This window comes from Petromyzon marinus, chromosome 45 (genome assembly GCF_048934315.1).
Source record: "Petromyzon marinus isolate PM22_M1 ecotype Great Lakes invasive population chromosome 45, UKy_Petmar_22M1.pri1.0, whole genome shotgun sequence".
NCBI lineage: Eukaryota > Metazoa > Chordata > Hyperoartia > Petromyzontiformes > Petromyzontidae > Petromyzon > Petromyzon marinus.
Genome location: NC_133711.1, coordinates 5,057,421 through 5,075,243, shown reverse-complemented (window position 1 = coordinate 5,075,243; position 17,823 = coordinate 5,057,421). Strand labels below are relative to the sequence as shown.

Here is a 17,823-nt window from a genome sequence, read left to right as displayed (position 1 = left end):
TGTGTGTTCGTTATGTGTGTGTCTGTCTTTGTATGGATGCATGTATGTGTGTGTCTTTATGTCCGTTTGCCCTGCGTTGCTGTATATATCTGAATGTATTGGTGTCTGTGTGTGTTGATGTATCTGTGGGCGTGTGTATGTGTGTTGCTACATGTGTGTATGACTGTCTGTGTGTGTGTCTGTATGTATGTATGTGTATTGCTGGTTTTACCATTGTGTCTGGGTGGGCTGCTATACGTGTGTGCACGTGTGTGTGTGTGTGTTGCTGTATATATGCGCGTGCATTTATCTGTGTGTGTGTTGCTGTGTGTGTGCGCGTGTGTATGTGTGTCTGTGTGTGTGTTGCTGTGCCAACATGTGTTTCAGGCAGAGGTCGCTGTATCACCAGATAGATGAACTGCACGCTCCAATTACTGTGCGTGGATGCACGACCGTGTACACACACACACGTTACACACATTACAAGACAAAGATCCCCCGTATAGCCTCAACGGACTTTTGGGGCAAGTGCTGTTAGCGAGCATCTATGAAGGCCGGCACGGCACGCGAGGAGGTGGGTGGCCATCACCACGCCCGGTCGCCTTTGTCTCCACAATGACGATGTTTACACATCGCACCAGGTACTCATTTGAGGCTGAGTCGACCTAGGGTGGGTTCGGGTTTGTGTTTCACACAAATACATACACATGCAATACATCCGCCCACACTCACATACACACACTCACCATCACACTCACACACTCTTTCTCACTCGCACACAATTACACACACACCCTTACACACAATCACATACACCCTCACTCACCCTCACTCACACACAATCACACTCACCCACACTCACACACACTCACACACACCCTCACTCACACACAATCACACCCACACACAATCACACACACACAATCACACCCACATACGCCCTCACTCACCCACACTCACCCACACTCACACACACTTACCCACACTCACCCACACACACAATCACACTCACACACAATCACACACAAACAAACACACTCACACACAATGGCACTCACCCTCCCCCTCTCACCGCGAGGAGGAGATGGAGACTTATGATGATGATGATGATGAAGAAGACGGGGAGAGTGCATCTTCAACTTTTGTACATTGCTACACGAAAAGTAGTTATTTTCTGTATCTGTAGATTAAATGCATTGTCTCAGGTTAATTAATGAACGTGCTATTAATTTATAATTAGAATTTATTTCCAACAAACGAGAGGAAGAGAGAGGGAGCGATGTAGAGCGAGAGAGTAAAGTCGGCTCCACACCAGAGCAGTCAGTTGCGCAATCAAATCCTTCTCAAAAGTGTCACGCAGCTCAGAGCTCGCAACTCCTCTGTCCGCATCCGAGCGGAGAGTTGCGCTATCAACTAAAGCTCAGTGCAGCGTACAAACATTTACTGTCGTAAAAAAAACACCATCATATGCCAAATACCAGTTCTTAGATTGATGGTAATTCATCATCGTTATCATCATCATCGTCGTCGTCAACTTAATTGCCTGCAACTGATTTGTCCACGTTTGAGCGAGGACTTGCGCAGCGAGTCAATTAATGGGCGTGTTCAGGATCGTGACGACCAATCGTTGTTTCACAACTGCGTCACATGGTGATGACGTCTCCTTACAAAATCGCCGAGCAGATCGACGCTCGAAAGTCGAGTCTGTGTCTACTGTGAGCAACGGGGTTGCACGCAACTCGTCGCAACCGGTTGCGGGCAACTACTCGCAACCGGTGGTTGGCAACTCCCAGCAACCGTTTGTGCGCAACCGCTCGCAACTTTGTTTCGCAAGAGATGTCGACATATAAGGCACGGCCCAGCGTCAGTGCGTTTGCCGCCCGTTTGCAGTGCAAAGCGGCGGCGGCCCTGGTTAATACTGCGGTATAATTACGCGTGTCCGCTTGCTTCGCACATAGCGGACGTTAAAAATCGCGTGGCGTCGTTCGCAAGCAGTAGGCCATTATGTCCCCACGGCGCCGGGGTATATATTCTGTGAAAAAAATATGAAGGATTACACTCTGCTAATTACTCAATTGGAATGTGAATAGCAATTAGCGCCACCCTATTGCGAAAACTTGGCAAGACCCCTACTACAAAAAGGGTATTGAGACGCTATGAGGATTCCCATCCTAAACAAGCCCAGTAATAATAATAATGATGAATAATATCAGCGAATTATTTGGTGATGCTCTTGCTGCGTGGTGCACAAGCCAGAGTGGCTAGGAGATGTTAACTACCTCGCCCGGTATACAGGAGGTCGTGGGTTTGATCCAGACCCTGACGCCTGCTGTATATTTGGAGTTTGCGTGTTCTTTCTCCCCGTGGTCGCGTGGATTTTTCTCCGGGCCCTCCGGGTTTTACGTCCACATTTGGAATCATCAACACCCCGTTCAGAGTATTTGGATGCTCTAAATTTGCCCGTAATAAGCCACTTTGTTGAGCTATCATTTGTGGCCAGGTGGCTTCTGAACAAAGAGCTACATAGCTCAGTGGGGCCTTACCTGGTAAAATAAAAAAAGCACAACAACAAGAACGCAACACGTGTGTCAATAACACGGTGGCCTTTAAAGAGGAGGCCTATAAAATAGGCGACGTTTCGGGCAATGGCCCTTACTTCACAGCACACGGAATGAGAGCGAGAGAGAGGCGCAACTGGTCACTCTAGTGTGAAGGGGACTTGAAAACAACACACGGTATTTAAACAAACAAAACACAAATAGGAAAGAATAACATGTTTTGTAATGCGATATAAAGTTCTATTGATTTAAAATGAGGGGGGGGGGAGGATGCAGGAAAATTATATAAATATGACATATATAAAAAAAAAGTTTGTAAAATATTGGAAGAACTCATTTTGGAGCGTTTGTGAATTTTAATGTCATGGCAAGTCCTGCGGTATTGTTATTAATATTTATTTTTGTAATTGCAAAAATGCTTTTACTACGGTTATGTATGCAACTGAACACGCGCGCACAGACACACACACATGCGTATCAACACATAGACAGCGGTCACCCATACAGCCATACAGACTGTTTGGGGTACAGAGCTGTTAACGAGCACCTATGATTAAGGCCAATATGGAACCTGGTGGGATGGCGTTGACAGCTTTTACACGCCCGTCCGCCTTTGTCTCTCCTCCGCTGATGTCTTCACACACTGCACTAGCTACTTACTAATAATTTGAGGCTGAGTCGAGCTAAGGGGAGGCTACCGGCTATGTTCGGATACCACGTGCAAGCAAGAGTGTAACATAGTTTACCTTGGCTGTCACGTGTGCACCTGGGATTGGCCTGTGCCTCGCTGACGTCGAATTAGTCTCAAATGGGTATCTGTTGCATTATTTGTGCGCACAAACACACGTACACACAAAGACAAACGGACTCCTCCCCCCGTCCCCCCCGTATAGGCATGCAGGCTGTCGGGGCAAGTGCTCTTAGCGAGCACAAATACCACACAACAACAACAACAACCGCCATTCGCCACTAAGTGGCGGTGACGTCACCACGACGCTTGTGACCAGGCCATGTGCACCTTGAGGCCACGTGAAGTGTCGAACGCCCGCTGGCAGGAGGTCACACAATGCCACACGGAACACGGACGCACACGCACACTTGTTGCTTGTACATACGGAATTGAAATGCCATGCGTTGCGTGTGGTTGATGATTGTGTAAATATATATAAAGATATATAAAAACAGAAGTGACAATAAAACGATGGTTTTGGCTTACGAGTGTTTGGGGCCACGGTGTGGAGACGTTGCCTTTATTTATTGACGATCCTTCTTGCATCGTTCCCATCACAGGTGAGAGATGGCGACGACTTGGGGAGGCCTTCATCGAGCAGTGGATAGACCATGACTGCTGCTGCTGCTACTGCAGCTACTGATGATGATCATGATGATGTGATGGACTGCCATTTGAAAGGGACGTTTTATTGCGGGTGCATTAAGGATGTGTGGAGCGGCGGCGCAGCGGTTAGCGCACTGCGCTGCGAAGCTGACCACCCGAGTTAGGTTTATCACTGGCAAAACAAAATCGGAGACGATGATCTGAACCGGTGTCGGACCTTACGCGAGTGCCTGGTGCGATGTGTAAACATCGCCACTGGGGAGACAAAGGCGGCCGGGCGTGGTGTCGCTCACCCTCCGCCTCGTGTGCCGATCCGGCTTTCATCTGTGCTCGCTAACAGCACTTGCCCCAACAGCCTATGGAGGCTACAGGGTGGATCTTTGTCCCTTTTTTCTTATTCCAAGGATGCGCTCCGTTTTTTTTATTAAACTGGAAAAATCCAATAGAATCAGGCCGAGTGAATAATTTCAGCAGCATTCATTCAAGTCGAGCAAAACTCTGGAGCGGTTTCGATACGCGGCGTCTCATCAGCAGTGAGGCTTGTTGCTTGAAACAATGCTGGTGAACATTCCAGGCAAGGACTCCCGCCTCTCTATCTCTTTGCACTATGGGGTGCGTGATTCGACCCAAACTTCTTCTTTTTCACGGCTGATGTAGATTGTAGAGCAATAAACTACAATATCACGTGCAGGTGTGTCAAGCCAGATCGCCGCGTCAGCAGCATGGGAGTGTATCATCATCGTTATCATCATCGCTGCGACGTCTCCTTCGTATTTGTGGATCGGGGCGTTGCGATGTTACGCGCTGTACGCTGCGTTCTGGAGGACCACCGTCGCACCACTCCTACCGGAGAGTTTTACATTTTCAATTCGTGCATCGGGTATCCGCATCTACTGCCGTGGTTTGTGCAGTGGCATGCGGTTTAGGGTGGACCATGAGCTTCGTGGAAGATCAAACCCAGGCATCTTCTGCCTTGGGTCTTTCACGAGGTGGCGTTTGTGGGTTACTTTGAATGACACGGTAAAGCAAAACTCGAAATAATCATTCGAGTAGTTGTGGAGAATATATGTGACAAAATTTATTAATCCGGCTATATCTCGTGAGATCAACTCAGGAGGTTTTTTTTTTAGTGACACATGTGGCGGTCACATGTGTGAGCCCGATAACACGTGAATAAACACGTGACTATGTGAGCTATCAGAAATTCCCCTCCCCCCCAAAAATGTGCATGCATTTTCCACCCAGCACCCTGAAGGCAGCAGTGAGGATTGGTGGATCGCAACACAGATGTTGTGAAACTCCCTTACAGTGGGCGTCCAAGACGTGCCCTACCTGTGGCTCGCCAGGAGAAAGCAAAGTGGACTAATCGCCATCTGTTGCTTACGCACAACCTCCACGTGGCTTTTCCACGGGCGCTGCGCTTTCATGCCTCGCCGAATAAACACTCGCCGTGAATTTTGACTGAAAACTTTTGTGACTGCAGGAATTCACATTCACGTAGATAGTAAACAAAATAATAAAAATAAATTGAAATAATGAAAGCAAAAAAACAATAAAAATAGTCAAGTAAAATTTCAAATTGAATTGAATTGAAAATAATAAATGCAAATAAAACCCCACGACATTTCGATCGCAACACAAGCGGTCTTCATCAGGCGGAGAGAAAAGAGGGGGCTAGCCTCCAAATGCAATACATCACTACATAAAAAAAAAAATCCAAGGTTCCAATTTCAGGTTTGTTTTAGTCCGAAACTCATCCCCTAGTGTATATATAATAAAAATGGTACGATTATCCTGCAGATAATGATGATGATGAAAATTATCTATCCAAAAACCGTAACGTGCTGGACGATAAGCGTGTGATTATAAAGGAAACCATTGGATTATGATGATTACCATCAAGATGATGAAAGACAATTGGTGATTGCTGCTGCTGCGGATAATAATAATACAGTAATATCCCGATTTACGTCTGCCACTTTTTCCCCCTTTCACAATAACGTCGTCACGTGGTCATTAACACGACCACTCGATTTGCGTCGCCTCAAGGACACGCTCAGGTCGCTGACGGCATCGTCGTCCGTCTTTTCTCGTTTTCCGTCGCCTCTCATCCTTAAATGGAAGCGATTTACTCGATAGCGATTTACCCGGTAAGTCGCTTCGATTTAACGTCGTTTCGATATTCGTCGTCGCACCTTTTGAGGAGGGCATCCCTCCCGACGTCAACCGGGGTATCGCTTCAATCGACAACCATCAGAGAAATAGTCGGAACGGAAACCTTGCACCCCATGGCACCACCACCACCACCACGGGAAGGGGAGTGGAGTCATGGGGATGTAACGGGTGGATGAAGGAGAGAGGAGCAGGGAGAGAGAGGAGGGAGGCCGGGATGGAAGTCTCCCACCCACCCCGAGATTGAAGAGAGGAAGAGGGCACGGCCCAAGATAAAAAAAAAAGCCAGAACTACACTAAACTATTTTGCTTATTGCAACAAGTAAGTCCCACTGAGCTTCATAGATATTTTTTTTAGAAGCGACCTGGCCACAAACGAAAGCTCAGCGAAGTAGGCTTATCGTGTGGACATTAAATAGCAGCCAAATACTCTAAACTGCTGATTACAACGACACCCCCACCCACCGACTCACCCACACTCACTCACCCACACACTCACCCACCCACCGACTCACCCACACACTCACCCACCCACCGACTCACCCACCCACCGACTCACACACACACTCACCCAATCACCGACCGACTCACCCACACACTCACTCATCCGCTCAGTCATCCACTCACTCACCCACACACTCACCCACCGACTCACCCACACACCCACCCACCCACCGACTCACCCACACACTCACCCACCCACCCACACACTCACCCACACACTCACCCACCGACTCACCCACACACTCACTAACCCACCCACCCACCGACTCACCCACACACACACTCACCCACCCACCGACTCACCCACACACACACTCACCCACCCACCCACCGACTCACCCACACACCCACCCACCCACCGACTCACCCACACACTCACCCACCCACCCACACACTCACCCACACACTCACCCACCGACTCACCCACACACTCACTAACCCACCCACCCACCGACTCACCCACACACACACTCACCCACCCACCGACTCACCCACACACACACTCACCCACCCACCCACCGACTCACCCACACACACACTCACCCACCCACCGACTCACCCACACACACACTCACCCACCCACCGACTCACCCACACACTCACCCACCCGCCCACCGACTCACCCACCCACCGACTCACCCACACACTCACCCACCCACCCACACACTCACCCACACACTCACCCACCGACTCACCCACACACTCACTAACCCACCCACCCACCGACTCACCCGCACACACACTCACCCACCCACCCACCGACTCACCCACACACACACTCACCCACCCACCCACCGACTCACCCACACACACACTCACCCACCCACCGACTCACCCACACACACACTCACCCACCCACCCACCGACTCACCCACACACTCACTCACTCACCCAACCACCGACCGACTCACCCACACACTCACTCATCCGCTCAGTCATCCACTCGCTCACCCACACACTCACTCACTCACCCACCCACCGACTCACCCACACACTCACCCACCCACCGACTCACCCACATACTCACCCACCCACCGACTCACCCATACACTCACCCACCCACCGACTCACCCACACACTCACCCACCCAACCACCGACTCACCCACACACTCACTCACCCACCCACCCACCGACTCACCCACCAACCGACTTACCCACACACACTCACTCACCCAACCACCGACCGACTCACCCACACACTCATCCGCTCAGTCATCCACTCACCCACACACTTGCTCACCCACCCAATCACCCGCTCACTCACCCGCTCACTCACCACACTGCAGGTCACTAACACTTCACTGGACATCTGTGAAAAAGAGCTTCATAGCTCATAAGATTTCTCCAGGATGAATACAGATGTTGGTTCTGACTTCCCTCGCACTGCTCCACTTTGAAATTCCCTACTCCCATCATCATCGTAGTCGTCTCTTTTCCCAAGTTGGTATAATCGTAGCCTTCATAGATTTAAGAGGAAACATACGTTGTACGATTACTAAATATCATTGTGAGAATTATCCTTCAAAATTAGTAGTGAGCTGAAGAAATATATTCAGTTAAACCTTCATATGACCATATCGGGTGGTGAAAGGTCTTACGACACACAATTAGACAAATCATTACGTGGCTTTACACACTCAACAAATACATTAAAATTATAACATTGGCTGCTTAAACGTACTTGTTAATTATTCATTATCATGCGTTGCAACTTCAAGAGTGCTGTTTGTTGCTGATCACTTGGCGTTTTTGGACCTTCGCGTAGCAACTGTATGTTTGTTGAGCTTCCTTCGCACCGTACGTGTGTTGGTTTCTTTCCCCCCCACTACGCCACGCAACACATGCGTACGAGTCACCTTGAACAAGTGTCACCTGGTTGGGGGTGCGTCAACATCGGCACCGGGGTAGAGACAAAGGCGGCCGGGCGTGGTGCTCACCACCCACCCCTCTTCCTCCTCGTGTGCCGTGCCGGCCTCCAGAGGTGCCGCTGCTCGCTAACAGCACTTTGCCCCTGGCCCCAACGTCCCGTGCGCAGGCTATCGGGGCCACCTTTGTCTTGTGTGCGCGTGGAGGCGCGAGGGGTCTCTTTGTCTATTTGCCCGCCTCTCTGCGGCCCTTGACGCGTTAATCACTGCGATGGCGACGCGTGGGAGCGTGGGGAGCACGCCACGGTGACGCGAGGTGATGCAGAGAGACGAACGGGGCCTCTTGGGTGTGTGTGGAGTGTGTGTAGTGTGGTGTGTGGTGTATGTGTGTGTGTGGTGAGTGTGTGGAGTGTGTGTGTGTGGTGAGTGTGGCGTGTGTGTGTGGTGAGTGTGTGTGGTGTATGTGGTGAATATGTGTAGTGAGTGTGTGTGGTGTGTGTGGTGTGTGTGCTGTGTGTGTGTGGTGTGTGTGTGGTGTGTGTGTGGTGAGTGTGTGTGGTGAGTGTGTGTGATGTGTGTGTGGTGTTTGGTGTGTATGCTGTGTGTGTGGTGAGTGTGTGGTGTGTGTGTGGTGTATGTGTGTGTGTGGTGAGTGTGTGGGGTGTGTGTGTGGTGAGTGTGTAGTATGTGTGTGGTGTGGTGTCTGTGGTGTGCGAGCAGTGAGTGTGTGTGGTGTGTGGTGTGTGTGCAGTGAGAGTGTGTGTGTGTGGTGTGTGTGTGTGTGGTGTGTGGTGTGTGTGGTGTGTGTGTGGTGTGTGGTCTGTGTGGTGTGTGTAGTGTTGAGTGTGGTGTGTGTGTGGTGCGTGTGTAGTGAGTGTGTGTGGTGTGTGTGTGGTGAGTGTGTGTGTGTTGTGTGCGTTGTGAGTGTGTGTGGTGTGTGTGTGGTGTGTGTGCTGTGTGTGTGCTGTGTGTGTGGTGTGTGTGTGTGATGTGTGTGTGTGGTGAGTGTGTGTGATGTGTGTGTGGTGTGTGGTGTGTGTGCTGTGTGTGTGGTGTGTGTAGTGAGTGTGTGGTGTGTGTGGTGTGGTCTGTGGTGAGTGTGTAGTATGTGTGTGGTGTGGTGTGTGTGGTGTGTGTGTGGTGAGTGTGTGTGGTGTGTGTGTGTGTGGTGTGTGTGTGGTGAGTGTGTGTGTGTGGTGTGTGTGTGGTGAGTGTGGTGTGTGGTGTGTGTGTGTGTGTTGAGTGTGTGTGGTGTCTGTGTGTGTGTTGTGTGTGTGTGGTGAGTGTGTTTGTGTGGTGTGTGTGTGGTGTGTGTGTGGTGTGTGTGTGTGTGGTGAGTGTGTGTGGTGTGTGTGTGGTGTGTGTGTGTGGTGAGTGTGTGTGGTGTGTGTGTGTTATTTGTGTGGTGAGTGTGTGTGGTGTGTGTGTGGTGTGCGTGTGATGAGTGTGTGTGTGGTGTGTGTGGTGTGTGTGTGGTGTGCGTGTGTGTGTGGTGTGTGTGGTGTGTGTGTGGTGTGTGTGGTGAGTGTGTGTGGTGTGTGTGCTGTGTGTGTGTGGTGTGCGTGTGTGTGTGGTGTGGTGTGTGTGTGGTGAGTGTGTGTGCTGTGTGTGCTGTGTGTGTGGTGTGTGTGTGGTGTGTGTGTGTGGTGTGTGTGTGTGATGTGTGTATGGCGTGTGTGTAGTGAGTGTGTGTGGTGTGTGTGGTGAGTGTGTGTGGTGAGTGTGTGTGGTGTGTGTGATGTGTGTGTGGTGTGTGTCCTGTGTGTGTGGTGAGTGTGTGGTGTGTGTGGTGTGTGTGGTGAGTGTGTAGTATGTGTGTGGTGTGGTGTGTGTAGTGTGTGATGTGTGTGTGTGTGTGTGGTGTGTGTGTGGTAAGTGTGGTGTGTGTGGTGAGTGTGTGTGGTGTGTGTGTTGTGAGTGTGTGGTGTGTGTGGTGTGAGTGGTGTGTGTGTGGTGTGTGTGTGTGGTGAGTATGTGTGGTGTGTGTGTGGTGTGTTTTGTGGTGAGGGTGTGTGTGTATGGTGTGTGTGTGGTGAGTGTGTGTGTGGTATGTGTGGTGTGTGTGTGGTGTGCGTGTGATGAGTGTGTGTGTGGTGTGTGTGGTGTGCGTGTGGTGTGTGTGTGGTGTGTGTGGTGAGTGTGTGTGGTGTGTGTGTGTGGTGTGTGTGGTGTGTATGTGGTTTGTGTGTGGTGTGTGTGGTGTGTGTGTTGTCTATGTGGTGTGTGCTGTGTGTGTGTTGTGTGCGTGTGGTGTGTGCGGTGTGTGTGTGGTGAGTGTGTGTGGTGTGTGTTTTGTGTGTGTGTGGTGAGTGTGTGTGGTGTGTCTGTGGTGAGTGTGTGGTGTGTGTGTGGTGAGTGTGTGTGTGGTATGTGTGGTGTGTGTGTGGTGTGCGTGTGATGAGTGTGTGTGGTGTGTGTGGTGTGTGTTGTGTGGTGAGTGTTTGTGGTGTGTCTGTGGTGAGTGTGTGTGTGTGGTGTGTGTGTGGTGAGTGTGTGTGTGGTATGTGTGGTGTGTGTGTGGTGTGCGTGTGATGAGTGTGTGTGGTGTGTGTGGTGTGCGTGTGTGGTGTGTGTGTGTGGTGTGTGTGTGGTGTGTGTGGTGAGTGTGTGTGGTGTGTGTGCTGTGTGTGTGTGGTGTGCGTGTGTGTGTGGTGTGGTGTGTGTGTGGTGAGTGTGTGTGCTGTGTGTGCTGTGTGTGTGGTGTGTGTGTGGTGTGTGTGTGTGGTGTGTGTGTGTGATGTGTGTATGGCGTGTGTGTAGTGAGTGTGTGTGGTGTGTGTGGTGAGTGTGTGTGGTGAGTGTGTGTGGTGTGTGTGATGTGTGTGTGGTGTGTGTCCTGTGTGTGTGGTGAGTGTGTGGTGTGTGTGGTGTGTGTGGTGAGTGTGTAGTATGTGTGTGGTGTGGTGTGTGTAGTGTGTGATGTGTGTGTGTGTGTGTGGTGTGTGTGTGGTAAGTGTGGTGTGTGTGGTGAGTGTGTGTGGTGTGTGTGTTGTGAGTGTGTGGTGTGTGTGGTGTGAGTGGTGTGTGTGTGGTGTGTGTGTGTGGTGAGTATGTGTGGTGTGTGTGTGGTGTGTTTTGTGGTGAGGGTGTGTGTGTATGGTGTGTGTGTGGTGAGTGTGTGTGTGGTATGTGTGGTGTGTGTGTGGTGTGCGTGTGATGAGTGTGTGTGTGGTGTGTGTGGTGTGCGTGTGGTGTGTGTGTGGTGTGTGTGGTGAGTGTGTGTGGTGTGTGTGTGTGGTGTGTGTGGTGTGTATGTGGTTTGTGTGTGGTGTGTGTGGTGTGTGTGTTGTCTATGTGGTGTGTGCTGTGTGTGTGTTGTGTGCGTGTGGTGTGTGCGGTGTGTGTGTGGTGAGTGTGTGTGGTGTGTGTTTTGTGTGTGTGTGGTGAGTGTGTGTGTGTGGTGTGTGTGGTGTGTGTGGTGTGTGTGGTGTGTGTGGTGTGGTGAGTGTGTGTGGTGTGTCTGTGGTGAGTGTGTGTGTGTGGTGTGTGTGTGGTGAGTGTGTGTGTGGTATGTGTGGTGTGTGTGTGGTGTGCGTGTGATGAGTGTGTGTGGTGTGTGTGGTGTGCGTGTGTGGTGTGTGTGTGTGGTGTGTGTAGTGTGTGTGTGGTGTGTGCAGTGTGTGTAGTATGTGTGTGTGGTTTGTATGTATGGTGTGTGTATGGTGTGTGTGTGTGGTGTGTGTGGGTGTGTGTGGTGAGTGTGTGTGGTGTATGTGGTGAATATGTGTAGTGAGTGTGTGTGGTGTGTGTGTGTGGTGAGTGTGTGTGTGTGGTGTGTGTGTGGTGAGTGTGTGTGTGGTGTGTGTGGTGTGCGTGTGGTGAGTGTGTGTGGTGTGGTGTGTGTGGTGTGTGTGGCGTGCGTGTGTGGTGTGTGTGGTGTGTGTGGTGTCTGCGGTGTGTGTTTTGTGTGTGTGGTATGTGTGTATGGTGTGTGTGTGTGGTATGTGTGTGTTATGTGTGTGGTGTGTGTGTCGTGTGCGGTGTGTGTTTGGTGTGTGTGTGTTGCGTGTGTGGTGTGTGTGTGTGGTGTGTGTGTGTGATGTGTGTGGTGTATGTGTGTGGTGTGTGTGGTGTGTGTGTGTGGTGTGTGTGGTGTGTGTGTGTGGTCTGTGTGGTGTGTGCTGTGTGTGTTGTGTGCGTGTGGTGTGTCCGGTGTGTATGTGGTGAGTGTGTGTGGTGTGTGTGTGGTGTGTGTGTGGTGTGTGTGTGGTGTGTGTGTGGTTTGTGTGTGGTGAGTGTGGTGTGTGTGTGTGTGGTGTGTGTGTATGGTGAGTGTGTGTGGTGTGTGTGTGGTGTGTGTGGTGTGTGGTTTGTGTGTGTGGTGCTTAGCGCGCTGCGCTACGAACCTGGCGCCCCGAGTTCGATTCCCGCTCACGGCCAACACCAGTGACGATTATCTGAACCGGTCTTGGGTCCTCCCCTAGATCGACTTAGCCTCAAATGAGTACCTGGTCCGGTGCATAAACATCGGCGCTGGAGAGACAGCCAGCTCCCGTGTGCTGTTCCGGCCTTAACTGGTGCTCGCTAACAGCACTTGCCCCCAACAGCCTTTGCAGGCTGTATGGGGGTATTTTGTCTCCTGTGATGTGCACGCCACGTGCCCTAAGCTGGAGCCGCTGGGACGGATACTCATCATGAGCATCAACAGCAACAGCATCATCAGCAGCATCAGTGGTATCAGCAGCAACGGAAGGGTTCAGCCTTCTGCAATTATCCTCACCACCGTCACCAACATGATCAATATTACTGCCTTTATCATCATCGATACCAAAGACAAAGATCCCCCATATTGCCTTCCACATACGGCTAGGGATAGTGCTATCAGCGAGCATTTATGCGGGCAAGCAAGGCACACGAGGGGGTGGGTGGTCAAGAACACGCCCAGCCGCCTTTGTCTCCCCGCACCGATTCGCCCTAGGGAAGGGCCAGGACCCCTGCAGAGAATCGTCACCCGTGTTGGCCGTGAGCGGGAATCAAGCTCGGGTCGCCGGGTTTGTAGCGCAGCGCGCTAACCGCTGCGCCACCGCTCCCAATCAAAGTTAGCATCACTACCACCAGCAACACCTTCACCACCAACATCAACGCCACCTACAACTTTCACCATCATCACCACCACCACCACCTTCATTACTTTGGCAACCGCCACCACCACCGCCACCATCATCATCCCCACCTTCATCACCACCACCATCACACACTACTATCACCACCATCATCACCACCTTCATCATCACCACCAGCACCACTATCATCACCACCATCTTCACCACCACCACCACCATCATCACCACCTTCATCATCACCACCACCTTCACCACCACCACCATCATCACCTGGCTGCCACCAATCATCACCACTTTCTGACGTCTCCCTACTGGGCATCTGTGCAAAAAGAGCTTCACAGCTCATCGGATTCCTCTTCCAGTCTAAACGAAGATTTTCCCCTTCACCACCAACCGCTTCCACCCTCATCACCACCAATACCAACACAGCCGCCATTCGTCACGACGTGATGGCGAAGTCACCACGGCGTCTGTGCCAGGCCACGTGCACTTCCATCATCACCACCACTACCACCGTTATTTCCACCACCATGACTTTCACCACGACCTTCACCACCACTACCACCACCACCACCACGACCACCTCCTAAAACCGCTCATTAACACATCAAGAGACGGTGACCTATAAGATCGCGGGTCTCCGTCGCTCTCACTGCACCAGCCTTTATATATATAAATAAAGATAGCAAAAAAAAATCAAACTCCGCTTTTGTTTCTCGCTGACGGACGAGACGGATCGATATTCGGAGCCGGGCTGGGCCGGTTTGTGAAGAAGCCAGTGTAGAGTTGACTTGGGGCGCCGTTTGCGCCGTAAAAAAACAACACGCACAAATAGAGCGGCTGGTGGGAGCCGGCGTGAGCAAATTTCTGCCGAATCATTTTTATTTTTTTTTGGCTTCGTTTTAAAAATGTTCTTCCGTCGTATGGCCGCTGCTGGTGCAGATTTCAGAGCGGACTACTGCAATGTAACTTGCAGGTGGTCAAGCTCACGTAACGACCTCAGCGACAGCAGCGAAGTGTACCGCTGTGATGTCTGCTCGTCAATGGGTCTATGCGTTTCTGTGGGTCTCTATGAATCTATGGGTCCCTATGAGTTATTCTACCGTACGGCTGATGTAGGTGCAGAGCAAACGACGACAATGTCACGTTCAGGTGGTCAAGCCCAGGTGACTACCGTGTCAGGAGCACCAGTGGAGTGTACCGCCACCATCGTCGCCGCTGCGACGTCTCCTTCGTAGTTGTGGATTAGGGCAACGCGTCGTCACGCGTTGTACGGTCCCGTTCTGGATGACCACAGTCGCACCACTAATACAGGAGAGTTTTATTTATTTATTTTTTATTTGTGCTTTTTGTATCCGCATCTACTGCCGCGGTTTGTGTGGTGGATGCGGTTTAGGGTGGCCTACGAGCTCGCGTGCAGGATCAAACCCAGAGACCTTTCCCCGGGTTCTGTTTTTTACGTTTTAAATGTAACGACGTTTGATTCCTGAGACTCAAAGTCAACTGGCCGTCGTTCATAAGAGCATCGACTCGAAACTCACCGTGCCGATAGCCACCAGCGACGCTCACGACAACAGCTCTGGTAGAGCAAGCGGACTTCGCACGAAGCAACTAACACAGTAACGACTTCGCCTTTAGTCTGTCGACGGCGGTAACAGGAAGAGACGCCTTCCAAAACTGTGGCGCATCGCCTGACGAGGCCGGTTCCTGTAATCACCGGCGAAACGTCACCGGTACTCGCATTGTAAACCTTCGTCGTGGGTTCGCTGTCCAGCACCACGGTGGTGCTGAAGTAGCGGCTGATTGTCACGTTTCGTTAACGTGATAAATCTGACTAAATGGCTCTGTCGGGTCGTGGCGATGGTGGTGGATTCACGACTCATTTCTCTTCTACGCGATCTAACCCCGCACAAAAAAAACCTTCAATGTGGATTTTGTCTCTGCTTTCTGTCTCCACGAGTGTCTTTCCGCGTGTGTCGCTGTCCAACTCTCACACTACCTCTGGACTGTGCGTCACTACCCCTCTGAACTCCGAACTATTACGAATCTCTCTCTCTCTGTATATAGTTACAGTGCGTAAAATAAGTGTGGGTCTAGCGTTGGGCATCGGAGCGAGAGACAGGAATAGGGAGACTTTGATTCGAGAACAAAGGCACATCAGACGTCAATTTTGACTCTCAAGACAAGTCAGAATCTGAATATTTATTCACCCTGGAGGGATGTTTACTCGTGGCAAGGGGAGTGGAGTGAAGGATGTCGTGAATGGGCGACGGAGAGAGGAGCGGGAGAGAGGGAAGGGCCTGCCCACGTTCAGAATGAGCAATATTTATTCAAGATTGCAGGAGGAATCCGATGAGCTACGAAGCGCTTTTGTTCTCGCACAGATGACCGGTAAGGCGCACGAGGCTCAGACGGTTACAACAACAAACAATACAACAAACAAACACGACGGGAGTGCAAAGCATTGGGAAAGATAAACAAACCGAGTGAGTGGGGCTTGGGCAGGAGGCGATGGTCAATGATAGGAACGGAGTGGCAGCCAAGGGATGGAAGGCGTCAGAGAGCACGTCCGCCCGGGAGACGGAGCGATGAAATCAACTCGTGCGCAGGCGCTTGGGCGGATTGTTTCATCGCACGATCGTGAGTGGTGGCGGTGGTGGTGGCGGCGGCGCGGGTGGCGGCGGCCAAACAATCCGTCCAAGTTCTGCGGCCCCCCCTAAGAAGCATTCAGATGTTGTCGCCAAAAAATGGGCAACGTGGGCGCGCGTCGTACGTGGGAGGTGAAACGCACGCGTGCGAGGGTGCAACGCGCTATCCCCACCCCGTGCAGACGGAACAACACATTTCGCTGGAACCGCCTTCTCCTGGCGAGACAGGGGTACTGCTCCTCCTCGATGCCCACGGGAGGGGGGAGTCTCAAGCAACACCATCGGTGCGATGATCTATTAACCCCCGCTGCTGCCATCACGGTGCCGGATTTGCGATTTGCAGGCGGCCACGTGGAGGAGCTGCCGCGACCACCCGCCTAAGCGATAGCGCTTTGTACGTCGATTTTTGGAGAATGTTTTCTTCATTAAGTATCGTTTTATCATGAATAAATCAGAGAAATACGATACGTGTGCACATATATAAAAGGCCAAATATGTTTCTTCATAATTACATTCACCGGGCATTTTATTTTATTTAACGATTTTTATTTTTTGGTGGGGGGGGGGGGGGGGCGAAATCTACTTATTTCATTGCGTATCTCGTATTTAGCACGCATATATATTGAGTAAACTGACTATTTTCTCGCAAGAGGAGACAAATGAAAAATGTTTGGTAATAAATTAAATGTGATTTAAAGCTTTCGTGACTGCAGTAATTCATATTCTTAGTTTTTTCGCTAAAGTCACGTTGAAGAGAAACAACAAAATAATAAAATATATATAAAACAATACAAAAATTCTCACGACGTTTCGACCATAACTCAAACGGTCATCTGAAGATGACCTGAAGATGACCGTTTGAGTTATGGTCGAAACGTCGTGAGAATTTTTTTTATTGTTTTATATATATTTTATTATTTTGTTGTTTCTCTTCAACGTGACTTTTCCGAAAAAACTAAGAATATGAATTACTGCAGTCACGAAAGCTTTAAATCAAAAGTAATAATACATTTGCAGGTTATTGCGAAGGGTTTCATCTTTTTTTTTACTGCCAAACATTACTTTAATATATTTAAAATATATAAATACAATTATTCTTGATCATTCACATCTCGTGATGCGGATCATTACCTTGTCGAACCGTGACAGATGATTGATGGCTTATGAAGTCCATCATCCAGCAGTAGATTGATCATGGCTGATGATCATAATGAGGAATATAATCTTAAGCACTCAATTAGTCATCGGTCTCTTTGCCACCACACTGGACTGGGCTCCTGTGTGTGCGGGGAGCGGTGGTGCAGTGGTTAGCGCACTGAAAAAGCCGCGTTTGTTAATTGCCAGCCAGCCGAGTTCGAATCCCGTTCACGGCCAACATCATATTCTTAGTTCTTCCGGTAAAGTCACGTAAAATAAAAAAAATAATTATCACCCTATATTTATTGCGATAGTTTTCTTATTTTATTTTTTATACAAGTAATCTTTTTTTTTTTAATCGACGTGACTTTTTACCGAAAGAACCAAGAATATGAATTCCTGCAGTCACGATAGTTTTAAGTCAAAATTTAGACCAACATCAGTGACGATTATCTGAACAGATCCTAAACCTCCCCGAGGGCGACGCCACCTCAAATGAGGACCTCGTGATGTGTGTAAACATCAGCACTGGGGTGACAAAGGCGGTCGGGCGTAGTCCT

General features: G+C 50.3%; 1 protein-coding gene across 3 annotated transcripts in view; it reads left to right on the top strand.

Annotated features, from left to right (window-relative positions):
• LOC116952056 (Iroquois homeobox protein 5a-like) overlaps positions 1–3,752 on the top strand; it is a 37,813-nt gene extending 34,061 nt beyond the window's left edge. For 2 of the 3 annotated variants that reach the window (XR_004404380.2, XM_032971068.2), the window contains one exon: positions 367–3,752. The gene's annotated coding sequence lies outside the window, so the exon portion shown is untranslated. The remainder of the gene's footprint in view (positions 1–366) is intronic. The other variant, XM_032971070.2, reaches the window with a different exon arrangement.
• The last annotated feature ends 14,071 nt before the right edge of the window (positions 3,753–17,823 follow it).